At 35.8% G+C, this 13,573-nt stretch overlaps 1 protein-coding gene across 2 annotated transcripts in view; it reads right to left on the bottom strand.

Annotated features, from left to right (window-relative positions):
* Window positions 1-13,573, bottom strand: part of Mctp2 (multiple C2 and transmembrane domain containing 2) — a 188,059-nt gene that overhangs the window by 42,985 nt on the left and 131,501 nt on the right. The gene's annotated exons all lie outside the window — the stretch shown is intronic.

Genomic DNA, 13,573 nt, shown 5'->3' with positions numbered 1-13,573 from the left:
CAGAAAGTCATATGTTACATATTCTCCTGTCAATTTTTTTTAGATTTTTGTGTTCAACTTGGAGTACCAGGGAACTGAAAAGGGACCACATGTTGAGGGTTTGGAGGACATATTAGGGACGAGTGACTATCGGGACACAAGTGATATTAAGGGGAGAAGGGGCACAATAGAGAGGGAAGTTTAAGTGGGGAGAGCAATGGGAGGGAAGGGTAGAGAATCAGGGTGAGGGAAAGGAAGATAACACTGAAGATAACCAACACTGAAGATAACTGAAAAATATACCTAATTTTGATACTCTATAGAAGACAGATATATAAGTGATACATACATACATACATATGTAATACATATATACATACATGCATACATACCTACATAGAAAGAAAGAAAAGTGGAATTATCTTATATAAGGGATAGTGTTCCTTCCAGAAGCCATAGATTGTCAAAAAAACATAAAGCCCTGTGCCCAGTGTGGGATACTTCTCCCAAGCTGTTGGCCAGGTATGTCATAGACAATCAAAACAATACAGTGTGTTGTCGCTGCTCTTGGTTGCTAATCAGAACTTCATGGTAAGATCCTATTGCTGAAGACACCACTTTATGAACAGGACATGGAGAAATAAAGTTAGTATTGAGCAGGAAGTGTAATGCCTGATGGCTAGATTTCATCATACTGGAATGTGTTATGCTGGCTGCTTGGGGAAAAACAGCCATCAACACTTGTACCAAGCTATTAATCCTTTGTGCTACTAAAGTAACTGGGCTGGCAAGACATTCTTATCATACAATAGTGGCACAAATATTGTAGGAACAACCAACTATATTCTGATTTAAAGAACCTCTCTACCGGAAGAAACATTTGTTTAGAAATATAAATCTAGACAAGAACACATTGTTGAAGAGATGTAGGCTTGAGGGATAAGCCTACTACTATTATTCTTGTAAATGGACAATTCTTAAACTGTCCATTCTAAATTCACTCTTCAGCCATAAATTAGTGTAGCTCTCAGACCTCATCAGAGACACTTCTTTGTTCAGGTGACATTGGTAAATGCAGAAACTAACAACTTGTCAAAGTTCAGAGAATAAGGGCAGATGGAGTATTAAGCCACAAAATGATCATCTATATCACAACCTTTCTCCAAAGCTCAGGAACCATGGCAGAAGAAGAGGTGAAAAGACTGACTGTAAGAGCCAGAGGTTGAGAAGGACTAGAGTGAAACAGTGTCTTCTGAACATGGCAGGATTGCTACACTGATAACTCCAAAAGGTCCTAGCTAAAGCTAATCGATGGCTTCTGGGAGAAGGAGACTCAGTTTTCTTTACAAGTGTGGCCTCTGGTCCCTGGTAGGTTGATAACATCCCAGTGCATGGACCCACAATTGTGAGTGGCATGAATTCAGTTGGTTTTTTGTTTGTTTGTTTTAAGTACACAAAGTTAGGAGGGAGGAGTAGATCTGGGAGGAGTTAGGGTGGGTACCAAAATAAATGTATGGAATTCTCAAAGAACTAAAAATATAACTTTAAAAGGGATTAAATTTATAAACATCTCCCAAAAGGTATAGATGTGTGCACATGCACAGACACAATGAACTCACTCTTAGAAACTGTAACAGAATGAAAAGAATATAGACAGAATCGGCAGTGAGATTATTGTCATATTTCAAGACACCATTTTCCTGTCAGCCCTATTTAATATTGTTGCTTCTGGAGTTTTAGGTGTCAGAAATTAGACAGCAGGCTAGAGGAGGCTAAGGTCACAATGGCCCAAAACATAGGCCAAATACTGCCGTCAGTAAAGATGATTTGAACTAGGGAGAATGGTTGCCAATGTTTCAACCTGCAGGTATTTAACATACATATATGTTTCTAAAATCCCTTTAAGAACCCTGAAATGAGGAAGTTGTGAAATTTTAGGGCCCGGTTCCTTTGACTGAATGTCACACAAATTATTTCCAGCTCAGTTCCCAGGAGAGTCTGTATTCCCCCCTGAAACTTCACGAGTTAGGTCTCCACTGTCGACTTTTCTTTCAGCATCCTGGGCTTCTGACCATCACAAACATGATATATTGAGCTCTACCAATCACATCCTAGAGCTTCACTGGCCCGAAATCTCAAACTCTTCCACATACCTCATGCAAACTAGGTCTAAAGGCTGAAGAACCACATCGCCATGTTTACGACAGAAACAGATAACTGAGGAAAATTTTGTTCTGGCTCTTGGCTTAAGAAGGGACATTGTCCACATAGACAGGAAAGCATAGCAACAGTAGTTTGAGCTAGCTGGTCACATTGTGTCTGCAGTCAGAAAGTGGAGAGTGGACAGAAGTGGGGACTGACTATAAAACTACAAGACCCGTGTGTTAGTAATTGGCCTCCAAGGGTGTGGCATGATTAGGAGGTGTGGCTTTGTTGGAGTTGTATGACCTTGATGGAGGAAGTATGTTACTAATGCTCAAGCTATGCTCAGTGTAGACTCAGTTCATTTCTCGTTCCCTGGGGATTAAGTTGCAGAACTCTCAGCTCCTTCTCCAGCACCATATCTGCCTGCATGCACTATGTCCTGCCATGATGATAATGACTAAACCTCTGCAACTGTAAGCCACCACAATTAAATGTTTTTCTTTATAAGAAAAAAAAAAGAAATTTTAGGGAAATAATTAGGTGTTACTTCTGATGTAATACAAGATATGCATATTCCTGGACCAATCTCATTCTTGGACAAGCCATACTTTCACACATATTCTAGAAGACGAGTTACATGATTTGTAAGTATCAGCTTCTAGTGTGTAGAAAAATTCAAGGTAGACTATTTCATCATAAATATAAAAACTTCCTGGCCCACAACAATATTGTTTTACTGCTGAAGATACTTTTTACCTAAAATTTGAAAACTTTGTAACTATTATATATCACTTAATTCTTTTATTTTTGGTTACTCTGTATCCTAAACATTTTTTTTCAAAACCTGGTTATGAATTCACGCAAAACCTCTAATTTGAATATATTCATTTTTAAAATCAGCAACCTTGCTAAGATTTTTCTTGTTGGTAAAAATAGTACTTCATATAATTGTTGGGGGGTTTCTTAAACATATTCACATAAACTATGATTAAGAAATTTGTTCTGTTTCTTCCTTCCTTGTGAGTATAACTTGTTTTTCTTGTTTAATTTCATTGCTTCTACATAAAAATATTAGGAGAGACATTATTGCCATGTTCCAAACATCAATGAAAATTGTCAAGGGTTTTTCATTTTCCTACCATTAAGCATGATGTTTGCTTTTAGTTTCCACCGTATAAATCATATCATATTAAGAAAATACACAAATCTATTTAGTTTTAATATGAGAAAATTCATAGAGGTATTCACTTTATTATTGTGAATATCCTTCAAATGTTTTAAAAGCATTACTTTGCATCTGCTTCAAATTAAACAATAAGATTTCTATCCATTCCAATTGGGTTTATTTTAGGAGTGTTATTTATTAAATCAGTAAAGAGTGATGGCCTACTAATTGTTTTTAGTTTAGTTGTTTTTCATTTTTTGGCATCTTCTGGAGAAGGATTTTATCTTTATTGTTTTAATACATTAATAGGATATATTTAACCTAAACAGAAGATTGAAATAATCTTCTATTTCTTGGGGAAACTCCTTCACTGAGGTCTATTGTTGTATTGAATTCATAAAGACCAAAAAGCAGCTTTACATTAATTCCAATGACATAATGTTTGAGAGTTTTGTGTCATTTTCAAATTTTAGAATTATGGTATTGTGACATCACATAAGCATTCTTCAACAATTTATGACAATTTATGCTAAAGTTTATTAAACTAAATATTTTAAGATGACAAATAATACATATATCCCTTTGAGTGTTAAGATTTCTTCTGTCATTTTTCTGTCCCTTGTTATTTCTCTTTTTCAAATACGAGACACTTCAGATAGCTGTTCCCTCTGTCAACACCCCTCTGCTGTATTCTTCTCATACCCAAAGAAATTTTTTCTTAAAAATGGCAAGTCTTTCTCAACTGAGGACCCTTTGTGTACTCATTAGAACCTACACAGATATTATTGATATGTATAAAGATGCATATCCAGTTATATGCCTAAAAACCTGTGCAATATGACAATATTTTATTCAGTAGAATGTCCAACATTTTCTTGCTTGTCTATGCATAAAACAAGTCCATTCACTTTACTTGATATAGTTTCCCATTCAAATGACTGTTCTTACTATATGTATTTCAGAATCTTATCTATGCAAACTTCGATTGAAACTATGGCTTTTTCTTTCCTTATATGGTCAAACATAACCTCAATTTTTGTACCACCAACATTCAATATTCTACTACAGGAATGTTATTCACCCTGAAATGATAAATCTATTTTCTTTTAAATGATAATTGCTTGTATATGATCTTTATTCTTTTTCAATTTTTTATAGTAGAAATAAGCATCAAATTTAATTTTGTCCATATAGACACTTTTAGGAAGTAAATTTATATACCAATCTACAACTTTCTTTGGGATCTACATTTTTACTTCCATCTCGAACCTGCTGATGAAATTTTATCAGCCGCTTCAGCAGGAAACAGTTGTAAGAAAATTATTCCTCAAAACAGTATTTTAAGACATGTGACTATAAATGTGTGTTTTTACATCTCTGTGGGGCATGACTTCATCCAGATCAAAGGAAGCTTCTTTCATATTCATTTATCTCATTTTCCATTCCAGAGTTTTATTTGGAGAGCTGATACATATTTTTAAAATCACATAAACTCTAATAATGACTTTTTATCTTTCAGAACTGAGTGTGATCTGGGTCCTTTGAGTATTTGCTCATCTTTGGCCCAAGAACCACTTCACTCACAGTGGTGGCACCAGTAATTACACTTCAAAAATGGCATAGACAAAGTTAAATGCAAAACAACATTTTAAAATACTTACGCCTCTTCAAAGCAAGGTATAAAACATTATCTATCATGGAGTTTATAATGCATTTACATAGAAACATGAAAACTCAAATATAAAGCATGGTAGGCAGATCAACTGAGGCAAGAAGCAGTGTTTTTATGGATTAAATCAGTGTGTAATACTGATTCTAAGCTGTTTCCCAAAAGTTAAGGGACAACAACATGCTCACAAATACAAATTGATATATAGCACGTATAACATGTATTCTCTCTCCGTCTCCCTCTCTCTCTCGCTCTCATTCTCCCTCTTTTTCTCCTTACCTTACTGTGCATCCGTGTTTCTCTGGTCCATATACAGAGGAGTAAATTATAAAAAAAAAAGCCTAGGGCCAGATGAATTCAGCTCAGAATTCAGAATTCAACCAGACCTTCAAAGAAGAATTGATGCCAATACTTCTAGAGTTATTCCATAAGAAGGAAATGAAAGGATCATTTCCTAATTCTTCTTATGAGGCCACAGTTACCCTGACACCTAAACCACATAAAGACTCAACAAAGGAAGAGAATGACAGACCAATTTCTCTTATCAACACAGATGTAAAAAGTGCCAATGAAATACTTGCAAATAGAATCTATGAATACATCAAAAATGATTATCCATGATCAAGCAGGTTTCATCCCAGAGAGTTAGATTACATTTATTGATGTACAATGCTAAATCATTTCCACATCTGTTTTAATAAGGAGAAGAGAAAGACCTACCATACACATTCCTTGACACCAACTCAAACTCCAACCCTTCTAGGCTGCTGGGTTGAAGATGAACCAAGAGCATCATTGTTCGGAACACAGGATACTCTGGTTATCTCCTTTGCTTAACAATGGGCTCTTTCAAAGCTTATTGCCTTCCAATCAATACTCCATGGGGGTAGAATATGTTCTGATCTGTAACCTATTGGTGAAGGGTTCACACTGCTGTGCAAGTCCACTAGAGTAGCCCTTACCAGTAGGAAAATTGAAGACTGCAATGGATACATACACACCAAACAGCAGTGTACATGGGCTGGCAGAACACTGAGCAAATCAATTTGTTTTTAGCAATGAAGATAAAAATCTACATATTTGAAAATGGTATCTGTGCCATATAATCTACAGGGAAAATCAGTGTGTAAAACTGAACAAAGTCAGGGGCTCGCATACACATGTTTATTGTAGAATAAATAAAAGTTGCTGAGTGAGGGTTAAAAACTTCCAGAGCTAAATAAAAAAGAAAGCAATAAAACAATTGGCTTCTAATTTAATGTTAATAATTAAATTCATTTTAGTATATACCTGCTTATTTTTATGTGTTTGGATGTTTTGCCATCATGTATATCTACACCATCTCTCCAGGCCCAAAAGTCATTCCTAAGATAAAACATTCCTAATAAATCTGCAGAGATGGCTCAGCAGTTAAGAGTGTTGGATGTTCTTGCAGAGGACCTAGGTTAAATTCCCATCATGGTTTGCATCCATCTGTAACTCCAGTTATAGGGATTCTGACACCCTCTTCTGGCCTCTGTGGGCACCAGGAATACACAATACACATGATACACAGATATACATGCAAACAAAAACCCATACACATAAAACAAAACTTAAAATAATAATACAATTTTTAAAGTGCTTTATACAACAGCAACAATTAAACACCAGCAGGTTTTATGATGACCCTCTCCCTGATGAAAAAGCTCTCTTGTTCCTTGGCCTACAAATGATATGCAGACCTTATAGCTTAATGCAGCAGGGTGAGCTAGCTTACACTTGAATGTATTTTATTAGCTAATTCCCTGTACATGTTCCAGGCGCCTCACCAGGCTGCACAACAATGAGATAGAAGATCTGAAATGCTGCCAGTTAGGGCTTTGCTTATCGACATTCTCTCCTCTGATTTTTGAAGGGAAGTACCTCAGAGGTTGGTGCATCTCTTTGTTTCTGGGGTGCCCCCTTGCCCCATTCTGAGTGATATATACTAACTCCAGTCTGTCTTTACAAGTGTATTTGCTGTATAAATTCATTGTCCATTATTCTTTCTGTTCTTATTAGTCAAGCACCTGGAAGGGATAACATTGACTTGGACAAAAACAGATATAAAAGGAAAGAAATATTGATACAAACACAAAAGCCATCCTTGGGCCAGAAAGATGTATCAGCAAGCACCACTTATGAAGCCAGATGTTCCAAGTTTCATCTATGGAACACACACAGAGATTGAAGGAGAGCCAACTTCATAAAATTGTCCTCTCACCTTCACATCATATACACACAAAGTAGCAACAAAATAAAAATTCTTGAATCAAAATTAACCAATCCTTGTTGTAGCTTACTTAGATCTTTGATATACAATCTATTATATTTAACATACACAAATACACAACATATATCATTAACATAGAGCATAAACAGTAAAACATTATATATTATATATAATATTATGTATATAGATGATGGTGATGATGAAGACAAAGATCCACCAAAAATCAAAACAGAAACATGAATAAAAGGAAGGGAACATCCATCATCAAGGCTGGCTTGTTTTAAGTGGATAGTCAGAGAAAGTTTTACAGAGTAATTCATTAAATGATAGCCAAGTCTCTGAAGAAAGCATGGGTGCTCACAAATTCCAAAATTGAAAAAAAGTCTACCATCTAGTATATCCAAGTGTATCTGAAGGAGAATGTAAATGATCACAAAAAGGAGACAAAGGAGCTCTTCCTTATGGCTTTGTCAGTGGGCATCAGGATTTGAATTTTACTCTGAGGAAGCACCCAGGCTGATATCCAAATGGCTATGAGCAGGAGAACAGCATAGACTGCCTTCTACTCAAGAAAGATTAATGTGATGGCATAATGAGAGAGACTAAATCTGCTCTCCATGCAGAGAGTAGATTTAGTTCACAAGGCTGTTACCATGACCGAGGCTAGAGTGGATTGTAGATTAGGAATTTGGTAATGGTACTAATCGTAAAAACAATTATATTCAAACTATTTAGAGAACATGGCCCAAGGCAAACATAAAAAACAGGAATGCCTGCTGCGGTGACATGGAATGGAGCTTGAATAATTGAATAATATATGTATCTTTTGGTTGATCAATCAGAATCACAGGTATGGGATTGAAGTAGACACTGGTATGTGGTTTAGAATTCAATATAAAACCTAGGGCTATAGACATTATAGTGTGTATTATCAGTCCTCAGATAGCACCCAACAGCATCAGATGGAATAACATTACATGAAAACAAATATATGGGAAAGTGGCCTAGATGTGAGGCCTGAAAAGGTCCAAAGGTAGAGTTTGAAAAGACAGGAAAGATAAACACATATGGCAACAACTTACATAAAAATAAATTTATGTATCAAAATAATCTGGACCATATGGGCTAATTCTATAGTGGGGATATTGGAATCACAGCTACTTCCTATGCCTCTTTATGCTTCTTAGAAACCATAATAGGTCTGGAATAGGTCTTTTCCAGACATTCCCACTGTAGCTCCAAAGCAAATGGAACAAGTCAGAATAAACTGACACCTCTAAATTTGTTAAACTACTCAATAAATGGTATGAGTCAATGAATACAAAGGATACCAAAATGTGATGCATTTATACATTGATGCATCATACTGTGTCACCTATTAAGAAAAGTGAAATTATAAAATCCACCCATATATAGATGACCTGAAAATAATCATTTAGAGTGAGGTAATCCAGGTCCAGATAGATAAATACCTATCTCACACTCCTATGTGGATGTTAGCTTTAATTTTTGAATGTGGGTATTTAAAATGGCATGACCATAAGAGTCAGGAAATGAGAAATGAGTCATGGGTCATTTTCAATGGAAAGGAGATAAAATGCAAGTGACATGAAGGGGAATTGGCGATCAACAGAGCAAGAAGGATTAGGTGTGTTTGGGAAATAGGAGGGCCAAGGAGGGAGTATGGGGAAGGATAGACAACACTAACTACTTTTGAAAAATACACATGAAAAACTACTACTGTTCACACACACACACACTTTGTTGGAGTTACCATATAGTGAGAAAACAATGCCTCTCCCAGATAACATAGGGTGTCAAATAAAAGGTTTAGTGATATGTGATTATGTCTCTTGTAGTTTTTGGTTAGTGGGATCATTCAAACCCACAACCAAACATGACAAGCTATTGCCATTAGTTTTGGTTACCCTCTAGAACTTGATGTTAAGACCCTATTGTTGAAGATACCATATAATTGATTCACAGAAGATGGAGCAAGTGAGCTTGCACTAGGTTGGAAGCTTAATATCATACTGACTACCTATCACATTGTGGGAAATGGTTATTCATTATACTGAGGGAGAAATGTCATTATCTGTCTTACTGAACTTCAAACTCTATAAGCTACAATAATGATCCACTTAGAAAAATATGCTTGCTAGTGCAATAGTGACACCAATGTTATAAGAGTAACTAACCACTTTCTAAAAATTATATTTAAGGACAAGTCCAAAGATGGAACTCATGTATAGTACAATTAAAGTGTTCAAGAATTTGTGTCTAGTGGGTGGGGGAAGAAAGAACCTGCTCATATTATTTTCTTAATGAACCAAATCCTAATGCTTTATTTTTACTTCCATAGAATAGGGCAACTCTCAACTCTGATCAGAGAAGCTTCCTTTTTCCAGTAGATAGCTATTAACATAGAGACCCACTATTGGTCAATATGCAAATAATAAGAGACAGTTGAGTCCTCAGACAAAGGTGGGACATCTATATCATAACTTTTCCTACCAAGGCTTGGAGAATTATTGAGGAAGAAAGGGCAGAAAGATTTTAAAAGTCAGACCTACTGGAAAACTGTTTTCTGAACACAACCGTTTAGTTATACATACGAACTTACAGGAGTTATGACAACATGCAGAAAACCTACAAAAGATCAAACCCAAATTCCTATTGGAAGGGGAGGTGGGCATTAGGTCCCACACTAATTAAGGCTGCTGGATGCTGATAGGATAGTCAAATCCTTTTTAAGGATACAATTTGGGAGAATGCCAATGATGACTGGAAGCACAAAGTGGACTCAGTGAGTTAAAAAATATAATACATAAAATTGGAATCCAATAGTTTGGGAAAGATAGAGGAGAAACTGGAGGGCAGTGAATGTGAGATGCATTTAATTAAAACACATTATATGCATTTATGAAATTCTCCAACAGTTAAATGGGGAAAAAAGCTAAAATGGAATCAAACTATCAGTTGGCCAACATTAATATAAAAGTCAGTACAATAAAAATTTTAAAGAAACCAAGATCTATGGATTCCTTAAACATGTACAAAAGAAAAAAGAGTGGGGAAGAAGTTTGACATGGTAGGTGTTGCTTATCAAAGTATGACATGTACAATATATGTACAAAAGGTAAACAGAACCTTTAAGAAGATATTTGTATTGCAAAGAGCTCCTATCTAAATTATATAGTATATACAGTGCTACAAATCAATTAAAATGGTAGAATGAGGGAAAAATACATAACAGAATAACAATGTATGAGGAGCTCAAAAGTTCTCCAAACATACAAAATTATTAATGAGAAACAAGTGTTTTCATTATGAGAAAAAATATAATTTTTGACCAAAGTTTAAAAATACAATTTTAACCAAATTTGAATCATTATTCCTACACCCCAGTTGATAAAATTAAGAAGTCAGATGATCTATAATTTGGAACATGGTTGGCATTAGCTAACCAAACAATAATATATTGTTGAGTATATATATGATATATATATATGATATATATATATGATAGTCCAGAAATCCTATACCCTAAAGAAGTCAGTATAAACTTTAAAAAACATGAACACCTGGAAATTTATGTAAACAAGACAAGAGTCCAACTCCCAGAGTTCCTGACTCCACAGGTTTGATGAGAAATATTGAGAAATTACAAAGCTCCTGAATGCTGCTTTACAATCTCTACACTGGGACCATAAGCCTCAATTTTCCACATGTCTACCAGATGACAGGCATGCCAATATTTATTTTAAAATCTTAGCAATATCCAAAAGCAAAATAAAACAAATCCTACAATCTAGGATCAATCCAAAGTCTAACTAGAATAGAATAGACAAATAAAATAACTCACAAAATTACAAAACAATATGATCATCAAAAGTAATGCTGGTTGAATTGCTTTTCAAGTCACAGAAGAAGACATCAAAATTTCATATGATTTCCTCTATCAAGCCTTCCAAAATTAGGCAATGTTGAATATGGTAGATACTCATAGCCATTAGTGGCGAAACCTCAGCCAACCTGAAGGAATACCACTCAATGTTGAGAACACTTCTAGGAATGGAGGAGGAATAAAGATTCCATCACATTATTTACATTAAATTACACTCTCACATTATTTCCCAAATTTGCCTGAAACATGGGAGCCTTCTTGTTTCCTATAGCACATACATTAACCCATGAAGCCCTGGCCATTTTACATCCCCTTCAGAACTAAAAATGGCAAGGTTATAGACCAGAATGTCCACATGGATCAGACAGGTAAAATGGATAAATGTGTGGGAATCCTAGGTGAGGGACCCAGAGAGTGGTGGAGACCATGGAGAAATCAGAGCACTACTCCTCTCTTGAGGCCCATTCTAACATCTAATTATTCGTGTAAATTTAAGTGAAAATTTAAGTCTATCCCTCTAAACATTGAAGAGATGGTGAGATGAATGACTTTATGATGAACAGAACTTGAAGGTATCTTCAGGTCACTAATTGGTACAAAACAAGTTCATCTTAATGGGCACCATACTTTATGATTTTTCTAGCCATCTATAAGTCATAAGTACAGTGATGGAAAGTAGTGAGTGGTTGCCATGGTTAGACTGGGTGTAAATGGGTAACATGAGAGAGGCTCTTTGTGACACTGAGATAGATCAGCATCTTGAATGTGACATTCTTTACATACCTACTGTATGAAGAGCTCACCGAAACTACCCAGCACATGCCAGATCTGGAGAAACAGGAATCAGGCTCATACTGAGAATCCCACTTCAGACAAGGTACATTTGTGATTATAGATGATATCACTAACAAAAGCAGGGGTCATTGAAACTCTTTACAAAACACCTTTGTTTATTGTTTTTGTGAGACTTAAATATATTTCGCAGTGAGAAGTTTGAATTTTAAATGTCCATGATACAAACTCATATATTTAAATATAAATAATTGATTCAATCATTTTATAATAGTCAATTGGTTTCCCTACATAGACATACACTCAAACCACTGTGGACCAAACGTAGCCCAAACAATTTTCCATCTTCTGAGTCTGTACCCAGATTATTTAATATGTTTCTATTTCCTAAATTATTCATAAGACTTCTCCCTGGTACTCTTTCACCATCAACCAAGTCTTAGTTCTCAGCGTGCTGTACTCCTTCTAACAGCCTTTTACATCTTCTCACTCTTTAGAGTTTTAGACTAAGTATGTAGAATCCTTAGTTTACTATTCAAGGTCCATCAAATCAACTAATGACTTAAATTTATATTTTTCAACACTTATCCTCTCTCTGTGTCCTACTCTAGTTCCTAAATCCCATGCTATATATTTATGCAACTTAAAATTTGCCTCCTCTGTTTTTTTCTCAGTATTTATTTATATTTATATTTTATTGTCCCTAGGAGCATTCATTTTTCTTTTCCACCAGTTCTTCTTTGAACTTTTTTAACTTGCTTTTCTTCAAGATGAGAGGCTCACATGCTTTGCACAGTATCACAGTTATTTTTGTACATATGTATTTTTAATTTCAGAATTATAATCCATTCTTTGGATTTTTCTGTGTATATCATAGGAAACATAAGATAGAATTATGGTTAATAGATACACAACCATTTGCTGTATTTATCAGGACCACCAAATGTAAACATTTCAATAAACATCTAGATAAGCTTTACTTGTAATTACCCAACTGCAATTGGGTCATGGTACAAGAATGTGGACAGAACACAGTGGTCTGGAAGAAATCCACACCATAAGCAACCATGGCTTTGAATACTATGAACTCAAGAAGTGGAGCTTGAAAATATCTAGGAAGCATGGCTTCCAAATGCTACCCCAACATGACTCACAGAGGGATGTGTTTGTGCTTTGGAAAGTGGGAATATGAGAATGGCTAGGTCCAAAGGAAACTCCATTTCTCCAACTACCAAAAGGCAGTAGAGTCCCCAGGAATGAGTTCAACCTGAACTATAGGAGGGAGGATTTATGGAGGTCAGATCAAAGACAGCATTCTTCAGGAATTTGTGAAACTAGTTCCCCTCTGCCAGAAGAAGTCATTTTCCCTTATCACTGGAAAAGGGATGGAATGGCTACCTGTGCTGGAGTTTATTAGCATTCCAAAGTGCATGCTGGCCTCCAGGTTCCTTCAGTATCACAAGTACTTGTTACACATTTCACAGTCCGTGCTACTAGCATCCTAGCCCTTATGATTTCCTCCCCTACCCTAAACTCTCCAGCTCACTAGGCCTCCTCCCCACAGCTACTTATTCTCCCTATAACCCTGCTATTTTCAGCACACACTATCTCTCTCTGCCCCTTACCCCCACCCCTGATCCTGCTTCTCTTATGGCCAGGTCC

Source organism: Cricetulus griseus, chromosome 3, assembly GCF_003668045.3.
Source record: "Cricetulus griseus strain 17A/GY chromosome 3, alternate assembly CriGri-PICRH-1.0, whole genome shotgun sequence".
NCBI lineage: Eukaryota > Metazoa > Chordata > Mammalia > Rodentia > Cricetidae > Cricetulus > Cricetulus griseus.
Note: the sequence above shows the minus strand (reverse complement) of the source record. Positions and strands in the feature narration are given on the sequence as shown.